Source organism: Condylostylus longicornis, unplaced genomic scaffold (genome assembly GCF_029603195.1).
Source record: "Condylostylus longicornis isolate FDR11 unplaced genomic scaffold, ASM2960319v2 ptg000018l, whole genome shotgun sequence".
In the NCBI taxonomy this organism is placed as follows: Eukaryota; Metazoa; Arthropoda; class Insecta; order Diptera; family Dolichopodidae; genus Condylostylus; species Condylostylus longicornis.
This window is the reverse complement of record NW_026577987.1, coordinates 3,669,434-3,687,466: the sequence shown is the minus strand read 5'-3', so window position 1 is coordinate 3,687,466 and position 18,033 is coordinate 3,669,434. Positions and strand designations below refer to the sequence as shown.

General features: G+C 24.0%; 1 protein-coding gene across 4 annotated transcripts in view; it reads right to left on the bottom strand.

Moving 5' to 3' along the window:
- LOC129606305 (SH3 and multiple ankyrin repeat domains protein 3) overlaps window positions 1-18,033 on the bottom strand; it is a 291,247-nt gene that overhangs the window by 235,792 nt on the left and 37,422 nt on the right. Inside the window, exon 1 of one of the 4 annotated variants that reach the window (XM_055516560.1) lies at window positions 17,075-17,200. The exons of the other annotated variants lie outside the window; for them this stretch is intronic. The gene's annotated coding sequence lies outside the window, so the exon portion shown is untranslated. Of the gene's footprint in view, window positions 1-17,074; window positions 17,201-18,033 lie in introns of those variants that run through there. 4 annotated transcript variants of the gene reach the window in all.

The following is an 18,033-nucleotide window of genomic DNA, read 5'->3' as shown; positions in this document are numbered from 1 at the left end:
ACACGACATGTATGTAGGTAATTAAATTTTTAATAAAATTTAATAGAAAAACGAGAAATTCCTGTTTTATATAAAATTGTTTTCTATCGCATTATTTGTTAGAACAATAGTTTTTTAATAATTATTATTTAAGTTTAAGGTCCAATTTTAAATAATTAATGAATTAATGATCAATTAAAACTATAGAAAAATTTTGAATTAAACAGAATAACAAATTAATCGGTATGCTCTTTTTATTAGTTAATTTAATGGCATCCTTACTGAGTTTCAATTTTACATTAAATATTAAAATTCATTTTCAAAAAAATATATATATGTACATATACATATAAAAATTTTAAATAAAATAATCATTGAAATCATTGAAATGATTGAAATTTCAATCATTTTTTGTTTCAATTAATTTTAAATTATTAAATAAGCGCCATTTTTATAAAAACCACAATAAAATCTTCCATATTCGCTGTACAATACTGCAGTACTTGATTTTTGTTATACAATTAGTAATAATATCGAAATCTAATCAATAATTCCCCCTAAAATCTTTGAAAAAAAGTAGAAAGGTAAAGATTAAAATGATAATTACCGTGACATCAAATACAAACTCTACGTTTCCATTTTAGAGTCCGCACGTTTAAATAAATTTAAAAAATATTATTTCAAAGGGAATTACGTAATTAACAATAACGCAGTGACTATGTTTTATATTTTTTAAACTAGATTTTAATATACTTGTTTAATAGATAGAAATTTTAAACTTTTGACCTTTAGTATGATTATTATTTTACTATTTTTTTTATAAATTACTTGAAAATAAAGTCGCTCAGAGTGTGTTATTAGTTTGCTAAAGTTAATGAAAGAAGGTTAAAAATTTTTATTTTTATATTATTATTATTATAGAGGAAGCTTTTAATTTCCAGCACATTTACATTTTACATATACAACATAATTATTTTTATTACAATTATAAAAACATTTTCTGTATTTAAATTTTATTTTATTCAATGGTAGTAAAAAAAAAAATAAAGAAAAAAAAAATAAACTAAATGTACAATTACATTAAAACTTTTTAAACTCTTTATATAATATGCATTTCGAATTTTTATTATTATTTCTTTTATTTCCTGTATTGAACTAAACCGCGGTATATGTATAATAAATTTTATTATTTTTTAATTCAAAACAAAAATAATATATTTCTTGTACAAGCTTTACTGTTAAAAAAATAAGATTTTTCGATTCTCGAGATATTCCACCAAATTACATATTATATATTTAACTACATGAAAGTTAACGCATTAAATTGCACCAACATTCAAACGTATTAAGATTGCCCCTACGTAATCGGCTTCTGCTTGTGGAAATATCAAACTTAATTTCTCATTTTCTCAATTAAATTTCTCTTTTTAATAATTAAGAATATGTTCTTCACTTCAAATTTAACAAATAGATTTTAAACTGATAATTTACTTTTTTATGACCGTATGAGTAAAAAATAAAGAGGCTCTAAAATTTTTTTATCAAATTTTAATTATACTTTATGTAAATTAATACTATTATTATATTTTTAAACATTACATTTATTTATATAATTATATATACATAGATAAATAAAATACAATAAATTTTTCAACTAATTTATTCGAAAGCAAAAGATAAGTTTTCAATTTAATAACTACTTTAGAATGATTAGCTTAAGATTTACGACTTTTGTCGTATGAATTGTTAAACAGGTTTTTATATTCTAACTAATCCTCAATTTTCAAGCTAAAAATGAAATATACTCAACTTCACTACTTATAAACATTCTCTTTGCACACTCGTTTGGCAAGCAAGTTTGTCAGACTACATTTTCACTCAAAACACGACGAAATTAAATTGCTTTGTTATTGCTGATCCATGTAATTTTCACTGTTTCAGTTTCTTTTGATTCAATTTAAATCAATTTGTTCTTTATTTTTAAATTGAATAATTCAAAACGATTTTTTCTGTACAAAAATGTTGCAAAAAAACTTTTATTTCTACTTTTAATAAGACTTCAAAAGCAATAAAAAAATATCAAAAATTTTAATCAAAACAAATTCATATTTTTAATGTGCAAGTATTTGAGTATTTTTAAAAATTGTAGTTTTCAAGAGTGAAAAATTTTCAATTCTTTTCGAAGAATTCAAAAAATTTTCGAAAAAAAAGCCACATTGGTGTTCATATGCTTGGAAAAATTTATTTTTTAAAAAGAAAAAAAAAATCGACTGAAAAAATTCACGCAAATTGAAAAATATTTTCTCTATCATTTAATAAAAAAAATGAAAAAGGGTTTGGCAAGAGCGCCATGTTTTCTCACAAATCAAACTGTTCAACTTAAATAACGAAAACCGCATTTTTTGAGGAAAAGAGTTTATTGACAATGGTTAATTCATTTAAGTCTTCAATTTTTCTGTTTTATTTGGCTATCATTTAATTTAACTAAGTCCATAGATATGAATTGGTATCGGATTTAAGAATGGTTTGCCTTTAATTGCTGTTTAGTCATAAAACATTTTTGGTTTTTCTATATTAGTTCGAATGTTACCAATAAACAGTTTTCAACTTTTAAATCTTACCAATAGCAATTTCATTCTTTTAAAAGATTTTTAACAAAACGCAAAAAGAATGTAGATCTGAACCTATGTAATTTGCGTTTTAGAGTTTTCAGTTTACAAAATAAATTGTTATTTCAATATTAAATTCAACTTTAAGTTCATTTATAGTTGATCTTGTAGCAAGCATGTTGCTTTCTTATTTTAAATGCAGCTTAACTATTAATTTTTGACAATTGAAATTCAAAATAAATTACTAAATCATAAATATTTCATTTTAAAACGCTTTGTCTCTATATAACCAAAGCAAAGTGTACAAGTACAAACCCATTCATGCAGGTTCTCGGATTCAAAACATCGACGGGTAAAAAATTTCCGTAATAACGAGAAACTTCTGCTTTTTTCTACTAATGCCCACATAATTATATTTTTTATATAAGTATTTTGTTCAATTCCCCTTTAATTTTTGTACAATTTTATTTTCACCACATGTGGTTAGTGTAATTATTATTATATTAAATTATATTGAAATTATAGTCAAAAACTACCACCGAAGAACATAATTAAAATCAACACCTTCTGAACAAAACTCTTCAAGTACTCCAATTACTCTATCAGTTATAAGTGTAATTTTTATGACCGCATGCTTTATATGTAATTATAAAACATGAAAAAGACTAATTTCAAATATTTATGAATGCGGTGGTAACTTGCATTCAAAATACAACAAATGTTGTGGGCACTTGCAGTTATGCAGAAATATATTCGTGTATAAGAAATTAAATAATTTTTAAACGAAATATCAAAAGTAAGATAAAAATTTGAACTTGCAGAAAACAAATGCTAAATTTTTGACTAATTAATAATTCCTTACTTGAAGTAAGAACATTCGCTTGTAAAAGTACATTTTCGAATATGAATATAGTATGAAAGTATTTTAACTAAACTTAACAGTAATAAAAACAAAATTTTTTAATTTTAACAACGCTAAGTGGCAGCAAAATGATGAAATACCGAATTTTGTTATTCTTGCCACAAATAAGATCAAAGGTTAAGATTGAAAAATAAGTTTGTTCATTGACATTGTAAATCTCTTAACCGATCCAATTATTTTGCGCAATTCATCTATTAATTTGCTAAATCAGTCTATAGAAAAATCGTTTAAGGAAATTAAAGAACTTCTAAAACAGAAACCTACATATTTTCCAAAGTTTATTTTTCAAACACTGATTTCAAATATTCGTAAAGCTATAAAAATCTTCTGAGATACATCAAAATTGTATGGTATCGTGAAAATCATTGTACAAAACTTTTCAAACAACTAAACCCTATATGTGCCGGCATCCGTATAAAACGGAGCTTTGCCCTATAGCAAATTAACCTTTTTTTTTATAACAAATACTTAATAATAAAATTATGATTAAAATTGATTACATAAAAATAACTAAAATTGATTAACAATCACTTAATTATTAATATTTTTATATTAATTTATACACCAGTTATCAATCATTAACGGTCAACACTATTTAACTTCCATTCACAAATAGTATTTATTGATTAGCCGTGTTTTTTTTCGATTATAATATAAAATTTATTGCATAATCCTTACATGCTAAGTTGCTTGTAGTTAGTTACCCACATTAAACTTAAGTTGTCTTAATGAATAGAAATTTATATTTAAAAATTTAGAAAAATTAATATTTTCGATAATTTAAAGAGAATCCACAAAAAAAAAAGGTTTTTTTTTTATCAAGGGTACAAAAATTTCTCATAATAAATTTTATCGCTATGATACAAGAAAAAATAAGTGCCATATAGAAAATAATAATTTTGGTTAAGTGCCTTTTTTGAAAAAAAAAATTTTTTTTTCATTTTACAAAAGACCATTATTGTCATTATTAGTCATTATTATTATTGTTATTGGCAACTCTTATCGATTGCCGACGACGACATCTATTGTTTTGTTTTATTTTGTTTCTTCGATTACTTTTTATGTAACAGAATCAATAAGTGATTTAAAAAAAAATAAGGAAAAAAAAATACAAATTAATGAATTGTTAGTTGAACACGAGGCTACACATATTAAAGATTTTGAATAAAGAAAAAAAAACATTTCTTCTCCTACATTTTTTGTAATTTTTTTAATATTGTTTGAAATGGAAAGTTTGTCAAACTGAATAAAACTGTTGGAAGAATCGAAAGTGTAAATTTTCTATTTTTGATCATCGATAATTTTTTTTTGCGATTTTCAAATTTAATTAAGTTGAATAAAATTTTTTTCTTTCTTTTAATAGGATAATATTAAAATGACCTGTAATGAATATTATTAGAAAGATATTAATATTGAATATTACCGAAATTAATTAAGTACGATTATATTATAAGAAAGTACATTTGTAATGAATTTTCAGAAATAACGGAATTTATTTATATGTATGAACAAATTTATAATTGTTAGAATTAATAACTGTGAACATAATGCTCAAGTCGAGAAAATTTATGTTACAAAATCTGATTTCTCGATATAGCAAATTTTGATTTAATTCGAACCATTTCAAGCTCGTCGACCAAATCAAAAAATTAATCAAATCAAAAAAGATTCGGTCAAATTATAAAAATTTCTGTTCAAAAAAATAATGTCGGTTAAGCAATAAATACACAAAATATGCAGTTAGGCAAAGATAATAACGCTATAAATTTGGGTTAAAATCAAAATCGATACTTTAAAGTAGAAGTATTTTGAAAAAATGTATACTTTCCAAGATTTTAGAAGAAAAACTATTTTTTCTCAATTCGAATGGTTTCGAATGCTTTATTTTGATTTTCAAAAAATTCAGAGCATTGTCAGATCACTTTGTAATATAAATATATGTAACTACACTATGTTAAGAACTTGCTTATGGAATATTTTAATAATGGTAAAAGTTCAATTCATAATACAACTACTTACATAGAAATAAGATCTGAACAAAAAACACTTTGATAAAAGAATAAATTTCATAAGATTTTAAGTACCTACATACAACTCGTTCGATAAGTTTACTATGTATGTATCTATATGCTATAAATTCAGTCAATTAGATACTTACTGGAGTAATGAATTTTTTAACTAAAATTTTAAAAAATAAAAAGTTTATTGCTTGTAAGTTTTTTTTAAATATAATTACTTTAGTGATTAATTCTACCATGCGCAATATTCTGTTTAAATAAATATGCAAGTCTAATCATTAAAAATAATTAAATAATAAACAGAACGCCATAGCTTTGCATTCCTTACTACGGAATTTCCGATAATGGTAATCAATTGAAGTTCAATAAAAATTATTGCTAATTTTTTTTATTATACAGATGATTTTATTATCAAATTATTTTTTAATCATACAAACGATAGTAAAATTAAATAAACATTGTTATACCGTATTCTTAGAAACAACAACAATTTGAACAATTAAAATATTTTCGAAAACTTATTTAATTGTGAATTTTTAATCTTAATACATACATGCATACATGCACAACAAATTTCATCAACTCATTATCAATTGAATTAAAATTTTTCGAGAATTTAAAAACTCAATAATAAGGAATTTTCACTCAGACAGAACCAGTAGAAAGCAAACTTTAAAATTTAAAAATTGTAATTGGGGACTGTGGCCTCGAAACCAAATTTAAACTGATTAAGAAACTTGAAACTCTTCTTGAAGTATAGGCAATTTCTTTTTAATTTTTGAATATCAAATAATTTTCGTTTAATTTTTATTTTCTCGCATAGCATATTTTAGAATTGGGTAAGACTATCAAAGATATTTATTTTAATTACCTTTAGTTTCCAAAATTCTTTCCATTTTCATATTAAACCATTTTTATGGTGTTCACCCATGGTTCACCCTAGTTTTAAACCATTCCATTTATTTTAATTAACATTTTTCTAATTTACAATACCAAAATTTTCCATTGCATGTATAGTAAAATTAAAAACTAGGTTAACCTCACTCACTTTTCCAGTTTTTCTTTTCTATCCTTTTCCTTTTGAAGCACAGAAAATTGATTTTGATTTCAATTAATGGTCATTATTCATCATCAAAATATTATTTTGTCAACTTTACAAATTAAAACCAGATAACAATCGTTTACCATATACAAATATGTGTAGCTGTAAAATTTAATTATATGTATTTAAAAAGTTAAACTGAAATACCACAAAAATGCATAAAAATCATTTTGCTTTTCAAATTCCTTAAATTATTTCTAAAAAAAAAATTTAAAGCAAAATTTTCGTCTAAATTCATTTTAAAAATTTTTATAAAAAAAAAATTAGGTCAACTCAATATTCCTATAATTAAATTTAATTAAATAAAAAATTAAAATAAAAAGAAAATAAAACAAAAATGCCTGAAAAATTATCCCTAATTTTTTTTCTCCGTTCTATTTGTAATGCAATTTGTAAAAGTTATTTCCCACATACTGCTGTACTGCACTGCACTCAATATGCTATACTCAAACTTTTTCTCTTCATTCTCTCTGTTTCTCTCTCTTGCTGTCTTCACTTTTTGTATTCCGTTGAGTCAATAAAAATATTTTAAATTTAGATTAATTACACATATGGTAGCTGATAGGTACAGCAATTACAAAAGAAGTACAAATAAAAAATAAGACAACTCTTCTCTTATGAGATTATAATTTGTTTAATGGATAGAAAATGCATTATGTTTACATTCATATATACGTCATTGCATACATAATTATACAACTTCCTGTTGTAACAATACTATAAAAGAAATAAATAATACAAAACACAAAAATAATAATAAGAATAATAGTTATTTAACTTCTTCCGTCTCCTTTGCTTCCATATCCCCCTTCTCATATCCACTGAGAATGCAACTAAAGTGCAAAAGAAATTTTTTTTTTTCAATTAGATGAAATATTTTTCTTTTAGCTTTTATAGTAATTTTTTTGTTTTAATTTTAACTTGCCAATTCAAAAGAATTATTATTTTTATAAGTAAAAATACCAGTACTAAATGCACATAGTATGTACATATGTATTAATAGACATGCAACTATCAAACACAAATACATACGATGTATAATAATGACATGTCCATCATATTGGTATGCAGTATAATATGTGTATGTTACAATAATCTAATAATAATCAACTATATTTATTTTATATTCTTATACAACAATGTCCTACTTTTGCCATAAATTATTTCGAAAAAAAAAAATCGTAATGATTATTAGTCTTCTAAATCATTCTCGATCCATTATTTATTTACAATACAATACAGATTGTACAAAAAAATACTCTACTTCCATTCTTCATTGACGACGTCAACGACTTTAAAAACAAAAAAAAAAAAACAATTTACTTATACATATACACATTTTATACATATGTATATATTGTAATTGAATAAAAGAAAATAAAAAATAATGGAAATAATGGTAAGAGGAATTCCACTACTGTAAATATAATTAAGTCACTGTTACAAATTGCTAAATAAACCTGGTTACATTTACATGTATAAGTATGTATAAAAGTTTTTCATGAAAAAATCAGTAAAGTAAAACTTTATAACGTGAACAATAACGTGAATTATTCGTTTCTCTTACGAATCTATGGAACTATATATGTATGTATGTATATATATATACATTACAATTGTAAATATACATGTAAGATAATAATTACATATCGACATATTTCTTTTCACTGTTACTACTTTTATTTATAAATGCATTTTTTTTCTTTATTGATTTCTTACAAAAAATTTCTTATTAAATGCCATAGCAATATCTAACACTATAATTATTTTCACGATCATCATCAACTAACACTATTATCATTGTCATTATTATTATTGTTACTATCACCGCCATCGACTTTGTTTTAAGAGTATTATTAGTTATAAATGTGTAAATATGTATGAAATCGTGTAGATATATGTAAGTATAAATATTATATAAATATATATGTATATAATATTAAAACCATAAGTGAACGACTTTTTTCTCTTATACTTATTACAACAATATAAGTTAAAACGAAAAATAAGAAGAAAAAAAAAGAAAATCAAACAAACTAAATAACAAAATAATAACCATATTTCAATAGAATATTAAAATAACAAAAAAAAAAAAAGAAAAATTTAATAATCAACAAATAAAAAAATAACAAACCTTGTAAAAAAAAACAAAAAAATTAACCACGTACTTCTTTTTTATTTGTTTTTGTTTTTTAACTCTTATATTCCATTCCCATAGCACACATGTCTCAAATTTCCCAAATGTATTCCAAAATCTCGAATATCTGAAGAACTGAACTAAATTCAAGAAAAATTCAATCTTATAGCAACTATTCGTAGCACCACAGCACTAACAGCAGTGGAGCATTTTTGTTTTTCTTCTTATTTTTTTTTTTTTCATAATTTAAAATTTTCGGTTTGACCGATTTTTTTTTTTCAACAAAAACAAAATTATAAAGGGCATACATTAAAATACGTACATATATATGAAAATGGAAAACAGCAAACTACCATTTAAAAATTTTTAGAAAATAAAAGAATTTTAGAAATTATTGTCAAATTTCTTATTTTTGATACAACAACATCTTAATTTTGATCCTATTATTAACAGTATACATAGATTTATACTTAATATTCCACGAATTTGAAACAGGTTCGAGTTTGCTATTTTGTGAAATAACGAATTAAATTCCGGATCCGGGTCCAGTTACTAACAATTTCGAGAAGAAGTATAAAAATCCTGTAAAATTAGGTAACAACTTTAATTTTTTTAGGAGTTGAACACTAAAAAGAGACAAAATGTAAAAAATTGTTCAAAGTCAATTTATCATGCTGAATGTACCATCCAACGGCAAAAAGAAATTGATTGTAAAAAACTTTCAACCCTGTTCACTTAATTTCATCAAGTGGTTTTTAAAATAATATTTAATATTTGCATTTTAAATTTTAATATTTTGTAAAATTTTTACAATTATACACAAACATTTTGTAAACTGTTTAAGTCTGACTTTTTTAACGTTATAAACAGCGCTATCAAAAGTAAACATTTATCTTCAAAATTATGGTTTTTTAATGCTTCTAAAGTTTTTCAGGAATGGAATTTTTTACACCTTTTTCAATATTTTCAAAAGTTCACCCAAAAACATTATGACCCAAAAGTCAATTTAATAGATAACGCATGGTAGTAACGCTACTTTCATGATAGAAAATTTCTGATATTCTCCGCTGCAACTAATTCTATATTAATCGACTTTACGCATTTACTAAATGCACGTACGGCTAATAACATCATATGTCCTTGTATATGTCAATAGTTTTTTTCGTTTGGTGTCTAATTTGATCCTATTTGAAACCGTGATATTTCGGCTTCCTACTTTTTTCAATTGAATTTCAATTAAAGATCTCGAAGGATTCCTGAAGATTTTTTTATTTTAAAAAAATTAAAATATTTGGGCTAATCTAAAAATTAAAATATTTGGGCTAATTCCAAGTGGAAGCACTGGCTTTAAATAAGAAATGATCTTGTTTGTTTTTCTCTTTTCCTCTCCTTTTCAAATAACATTCGTTTTTAGAGTAGAGCAAGGAATAGCGATCGATATAATATAGAGAAACATATTTTAAAACAATAATCTAATAAAAATAACACAAAAGTAGAACAAAAGAAAAAGAAAAATAAAACGAATGTTCTTTTGAAGCAATTGCAATGGGAAATGAACATTTTATTTTATTATGCACATAGAAACACTATTAAAAAAATTCAATTTCAAAAATGGTAAATAAATACGAAACGAAATGAATGGAATTATAAGTCAACATCCCGCAACATCGATAACAAACAGGCAACAAAAAAAAAGGTTTCATTGATATAATAGTGGCATGAGCAGTGTTCTTTCAGATCTTTTCATTTTTTCTTGCACAAAACCAGCAAAAAGTAGCAACTGAAAAGTTATATACAATAAAACCAACTTTTGATGTTAGTGTGCATACAGAATTTGAAACAGAAACACAAAAAGAAAAAAAAAGATAAGAAAACAAAGCAAAAAAATAAAACTGGTTCACACATTTATGTCTTTTCCTTTCTAATGTTAAAACCGTTAGCTTTTTACATTTTACGTACATACCAATGTGCGCTTTAGTTTATGTGCATTTTTTAGGGACAATTCAAAGCAAAATATCAAACTAATAAGAAACACACAAAATAAATAAATTTTTTCAACAAACAAAAATAATTATATTCAGTTTTTAGCACATTTCCAGCAAAATTGGAAAAACAGTTGCTTACTAAATTCACTCTCTGTTTATCCATTTATCTGTGCATGTGTTTGTTTTGAAGACTTGTAATTAAAAAGAAACCGTAATTTTTATCAGAAAATTGAAAACGTATTTCTATTTATCCTATTCTATTTAGCCTTCTAAAATTAATCAAAAGCACAAACGTTATTCGAACTCAGAAAAGTATGTGTAGCGAAAGTTTTATAGTAGATTAATAATAATTGTTTATTCTGCTAGAACAAATATTTTTTATCTTTGTTCCTCCTTACCTTCTTTCAATTAAAATTATAGCAAGATTTTAATTTTCGAACACACATTACCCTTTAAGCTGTTATCTTTATCAAACTATTACGGTAAGAATCGTTCGCTAGAAAAAGTATTAAATATTTATTTTTAATTTACATAAAACGACTGAATAGAACGAATGGTTCCTTTACTAAAATACAATAATTTTGGTGTATATGTTCATATCGTGATATCAAGACTGTAATATAGAAAAGATTCAAAAGAACAAAATAAAAGATATTAAGAGAAGGAGATTAAAAAAGTTAAAAGCAAAATCATTTCTCGCATTAAACCTTGGTTTGGTAAATAACCAAATAACCAAGTTTTTGCCTTGAATAAATGGAAAACCTTTTAAAAACAAGTTTCTACTTATAAATTACAAAAAAAATGTTTAAAACTAATAATAAACAATCATAATATATTCTTCTAACACTAAACATAAAGAACACACTAAGTATATAAAATTCTTTTATGCAATAAAATTTATTGCATATTTCAGGGAGAAGGAACAAAAACTAAAAAAAAAAAATAATAAAACAACTGTCGGATTTGACAGTTAATTAGGTAAATTAACAAAAATTTTCACATTTCTTAATTACTTTTACATCAAGCCTCAAATTGAACTTAATTGCGCCAAAATAAACCATTTATTGGTTTCAATAAATTCTCTAAGGCTCTAAAAGTTTTGTAAACAGAAGACCGAATCGACACACCAAAAAACGGACGAATTTAGTGGACAAAGTAAAACAAGTAAGCATTTTTTGTTTAATTTGGTTGAAAAAGAGTATTTTTGATTGTACAAAATGTGCTACGTTATAAACTGTTAATTTAAAACAAATTTATTCCCTTTTACTTGAAAAAACATTTTTAGGTAAGAAAAAATTTATTTATTTTAACGTTTGACAGCCAGTACAAACGTACATACGTATGTATGCATACATAGTCTTAAAAATGTATTAGAACAACACTAAATAAATGGGCATATGAACTTATATAATATGTATGTACATAGAAACTGTATATATGTACATTTAATCAGAGCAAATATCCTATTTTTATGTAGGGTAAAATTAATGGGCACACATCAAAATATCAAGTATGAACTATTAAATTATTGCAAAAAATGTGGTTTTTTACAAGAAATTATTGTTCTTTATCAGTTTTCAGAACATTTTCTACAAACGATATTGTATAAATTAAAATTATGGAACCAAAACTAGGATTAGCAATCAAAACATAACATTTGAAATAATAGTATTATGTTAATAAGAAAACAAATCAGAAAAAAAATTAATAGATATTATTTCTTGAATTATACACAAATTGCAATGCAAGGTTATGCGAAAAGTTTCATTTGTATATGTAAATAGAAGTGATTAAATTTTTCTCACAAAAGTGTGTGTTTTTATTTTATCACAAATCTAAATTGATTTAGTCAAAATGTACAGATTGGCGTATAAGATGAAATAGTATTAATAGTATTAGTATAAAAAATAAATTGTGACAGCGCATGGTTAATTTTATAAAATTTAATTGCAGAAACTTTATTATTTGTTTTTTTTTCATGTTATCAAATTTATTTACAAACAAATATGTATAAAATATAAATTCAAGCTTGAAATGCGTTTATGTAAATTTTTTGGAATTAAAATTAAAAAAGTTTGGTATGTATACAAAATGACTTTATCAATTCGTTTGGAAAGTGAAAAGCAAAAAAAATCAAATATTAAAACAAAATGTCAAAAATACCATTTTTTTTCAGTTTTTTATTATCGTAAAAAATTAAAAATATTCTGCATGCGGTCAACTCAGTTGTTATTAAATAACGGTGATAAAATTTTTTTCTTTTTTTCCTTCTTTAATTTTATTTTTAGATTTCATTAATATTTTAATGTGGAACAATATATTAAAAAAGATCAAAACAGAAAAATTATTATGATGGTTAAAAAATTAACATATGCATTTATCTATGTATGCATATGTGTGAATGTAATTATAAAAGATATATCATAATATTATACTTACTGTAGAAAGAGAAAGGCAATAAAAGAGTAAAAGAGTAAAGCAAAATACATATTAATGTGGGTAGTTAACCGTAATCCTGGTCATAATTGGGACGTACAATCAATGAATTATTGTGATATATAAAAAGATTTTTATGAATATTTACACATATGTATGTATATAGGTATGTACATATATAAGTACACAAATATGAACAACAACATATCTTCGTATACACATACATATGTACGTGTTGTGTATTGTGAAAATTCTATATTGCTATTTAAATAAAACTGGTATACAATTAAATTATGTGTTTTTCTTTTGCTAAATTTTTGTTAATAATTTGAGGTTAAAATTTATTTTACAATGAATTTTTACAATGAATTTTCTTGTACAAATTTATGTATAAACACGAAATTAAAATAAAATTACATATATTAATTTTACTTATTATCTTTATAAATATTAATTCCATATTGGTTATGAAATTTTCACCGCGAATAAATTTATATTTCACAATTATGAAATAAAACTGAACTTAAAATAACATATGTACATACCTAAACGTGAATTTAAAATATTAAAATACAAAACACGAAATTAAATTATAAAAATAGTGGCTCACAATTCCAAAAAAAAAAACTATATTATTCAACTAGTAGAAAAGTATAAAAGCTCTGATGAATTTCGAATAATAAAATTGAAAACGTTTGGAAAGCAGGTAAGTATGACAAGTACCAGATACCAAGTATATATATACGTATGTACATATGTAACTGCGCATCTAAGTTTTTTGTATTAAAATTAAAATTTAAATATCAATTTGTTGTAAAAACGATAAATGAAATAACTGATGGGTATGTTTACTAATATATGTAAGTACTTTTGATATATATACATGTACATAGAATTCTGAGCCAAGGGTGGTACTTGGATATCAATTTTTCCACGATTAAGCCTTAATTGATTTGGTGCAAAATTAAGATATTTTAATTTTTTACTGTTCTCAAACCAATTTCCATATTTCAACAAAATGCAATACCAGACAATTCACAGGAGATCAAATTATAATGAGAAAAAGACCTCCAAAAATAACTTTTAGTTGCATTAATAAATTTTCAAAGATCATGAAGTTTTACATAAACCAACAATCAAATAGATAAGTATACAATCCATGTTATACGTAAATAAATAGATTTTATAAACAAATAGTATAATATTTAAGCATTTAGCTCTAACAAGTTTATATTTAAATAATAATAATAATAAACAAAAGAAAAAAAACATTTTTTTTATTTCCAAATCTAGGACGATCACTCAATATACACATATGTACATAAATGCATAAGAAGCTCGTATAACAACATAGATAACTATTTGAAATTATTGACTTGTAAGATTAACATATGGAAATAATTTTTAACATTTGAATTTTTACATTTTTACAGTGCTTTTTATATATACATATTTATAAAAACGATAAAAGCGTTTGTAATTTCTAGTAAAAATAAAAGAATAATCAAAAAAATTTTTATGGTCAATTAAAAACAATAATAATTTTTTTGGTAATCGTCCATAATAATGGTAATTTCGTTGAAATTTTTTATATTTTTGTTCCATTTACATATACATATATGTACATATTTACATGAACATGTATGTTTCAGAAATAAAATTTAAATAATGAGGCTTTTAGTTTGACTGCTTTTTTAAACCACATATTACATTCATAATCAACACGTGTATGACGGTACATAACAAAAGGTTAGGTATTAAGCGTTAGCGTTCTTCTTTTATTGTAACATGAGAAAAGTTATAAAAGTGGTTATTTGTGATTTTAGGATAAATTGTTTCGACCTATCTAGTATTAAGATCTATATAACTTTTTTAATTTAACTTCTGTAAATTCTTGTACTCCAAACTATAATAAGAAAAGAAAATAAAACTGTGTGAATATAGTAGAAAAGATAAGCGTCTTTTGTTAATAAAACTACATTTAAGTACGCTCATCCCTCGCTTTCCAGAACTAATATGTTCCGGAAATTTTGTCCGTAAATCGAATCTTTTTACTCACATTACTTTACAACCACATAATTTTTTACCTAAACTGATATATGTAGATTTGCTTGTTAATTAGCAAAAAATATAGTAAAATCTTATTATTATTATTACAACATTAGACAACAAGAATCAACAAGAAATTTTAGTTCTTGGAAAAAAAGCAATTACATACGTATAAATTCTTTACATTATTTTGCTCTAATCTCTGTTTCATATAAAACATTAGAGTACATACAGAGACTTTGGTTTAATTTTTTAATTCCGTAAAACCGAAATTCCGTATAACGACTTTCCGTTAAACAAGGGATGAGTGTAGTGTAATAACGGAAAAACTAATAAATAAATATGCGCCTATATATTATGCAATTCATACTTCATATAATAAAAGTCATTTTTACATACATAGGTGCATCACATAGGTATAATACACATAATGAAAGTGTTTTAAAATTGCATGGAAAAAATAAATATTTAACAATAATAATTCTAGATAGTGAATTAATAAGCTGGTCAAAATATAAGATATAAAAAAAGGGGTTTTCTTTCAAAATAATATGGATAGATTATTGTCCATCCGGAAAGGAGCGGTGCAAGGATGAGAGAACTGCCGGCATTGACAAGAGAGATTTGTTGTGGTAGGTATTTGGATAGGACACTGTTCATTGGGAAAGATGGATAAGAGACTGGGCGTTTCTTAATTAGATGGTGCCAAGACCTCGGGGTGGTGGAGGATGTGTATCTTGTTCTATGCGAATTTTGGGAGGAAATCGGTTCGATAAATTGGAGGAGCTCTCGGGGACGTCTTTGGCTGATCTGCTGAACTTTTTCAAGGGACTTTAATGGATTTAGGGCGATATGTGTGCTGTGGAGGAGTGCCGATGGGCCATCTACTGGCGATAGTGTTGGACGGCAGTGCTGAGGCGGTCACCTCCCTTCTATAGACTTCGCATAGACGTTGCGAAGCAATTATATAGAAGGGAAAAGAAAAATTAATAAATGGTTATGAATGCAGTAGTTGAAATACTAACTACATTTTTTTTTGGAAAATTTAGTGAAGCTTTAGTAACTACAAACAAGATATGTACCAATATATTTCAATATTTTGTTAAATAATATTCAAGGTAAAATATAACCGAGTGTGTATGTATTGTCATATTAATGATGAGCACATTCAATATAAGTATCATTTAAAAAAAAACATAAATTTCAATACGTGTCATTTATATTAAATTCACAATAATATTGTTCAAGGTTTTTTTATTATAAATTTTTATATTCAGTTTGAATGTGCTTTTATGCAATGTTGCATATAAAATAGTTTTCATCATAATATTCTTATTAAAAAATGTTTTATTTAGTACTGAAGTCATCAAAATAATATTGAATTTTATAACACGATTACTTACATTTTTTATAAAGAATTGGTTTCATATTTTTTCTTAAATTAATACCAAACCAATATTTAACCATGTTAATTCAGTATAGTTGTGGTTTTTCTTTTATATCATTGATTTACAAATTGTTACTTTTAGTAAAATATTTATCTAGCATTGAATTTTGATCTAAAATTCTAAACAAACTGTAATAAAATTAAATATTCTATTTCTAAAAGTGGTGTTTATTAGTGTTTAATTTCCCACGAAAAGAGTATTATGAATATAAATTCAATATTTCGTATTAGAATAGAAGAGTTTCAAACTGCTGAATTGTGTATTAATACTCTTAAGCTTAAGAGTAGTTGCTGAATTGTATATCTATACAATTTTGTAGTCTTATAATATTTCTCATATTATTGAAATTCGTTAAAAAATGACTAAGTATTTAACAATAAATAACTTACCCTAATATCGGAATTTTAGTATATAAGTGTATACTACACATTTCTGTTATCAGAACTTATAAGCGTAGTTGCTGTACAATTCAGTAATCAAAACTTATAAGCTGAATTATCCTCAGAGTATTACTAGAATTCTGTTACTGTTAACTGCCTATAAAATTTTAATAATAATATTTAATAAAATGAATTTATACAAATATTACATTTCTTTTTTTACAATTACAATTTATACAAAAATTACAAGAATTACAATCAATTCATTAAATAAGAATAAAGTCGCAGTATCTACTACTTAATATAAGTTTCTTTGATCTTTTATGAACATATATGTAAATATGTAGACAATTCTATATGCACACATTATTAAATCACATAATCAAAGATACAAATGAAGGAAATAAAACGCGTCATCTTTCAATGATACTTCATTTCACTGGTTTTTCGAATTATTTCTGTGCCTGATATGAAATTGCAGTTATTATTTTGACTTCGTGAGAACAAGAAATTTATTATTTTCTCCTTTTCAATTTTTACAATTTCTCTCAAAAATACGTATATGTATATAACTGTGTAATATGTAAGCAAAATATTTCTTTTTAGTATATTTACCAGAAAATTTTTAGGAAAAAGATTCGTCAAATAGGATATATCACTTTAACAAACGAATTTGATGTCTTAAAAATAAATCTATTAAGGTCATAATCATAAAAGTGTTTTCATTATAACGTCCACACACAATGTTGTGAATTAAATCAGTTAAGGAAAATTAGGCTTAAAGTTCGGTGGCGACCCTTTTACCACTATTTATTTGTTTTTATAGAAGTTTAGCAAATAAACATGTGTTCCAATTAAAATTTTAATTGAAAATTTTTAATTTTAGGAAATGAAGGCAAAACGAAATAGAAAATAATTTTCTTCCAAAAATAAAATGTTTTCTGTTATATCTATAATTTTTTCTGACT